Source organism: Penaeus monodon, chromosome 25, assembly GCF_015228065.2.
Source record: "Penaeus monodon isolate SGIC_2016 chromosome 25, NSTDA_Pmon_1, whole genome shotgun sequence".
Classification (NCBI taxonomy): Eukaryota; Metazoa; Arthropoda; class Malacostraca; order Decapoda; family Penaeidae; genus Penaeus; species Penaeus monodon.
The window spans coordinates 16,020,920-16,021,143 of NC_051410.1; positions in this window are offsets into that span (position 1 = coordinate 16,020,920).

A 224-nucleotide genomic window follows, 5' to 3' on the forward strand; every position below is an offset into this window, starting at 1 on the left:
TCAGCATTGTTAATGGTACTCGTAAAAATCAAGATCATTAAACGAAAATCATATAAAAAAGAGGTTTCAATCTCCAAGTTCAGACTGATACAGTACAACAAGAATATATTCCCATAATTGGGTATCGTTCTTAATTAGCGACAAAAAAGTGAACTGCGCGTTTACGTTGTGCAGAAACATACAGTAGTTGATGCGAATGAAAAGCACAAGGCGGAATGCGAGTC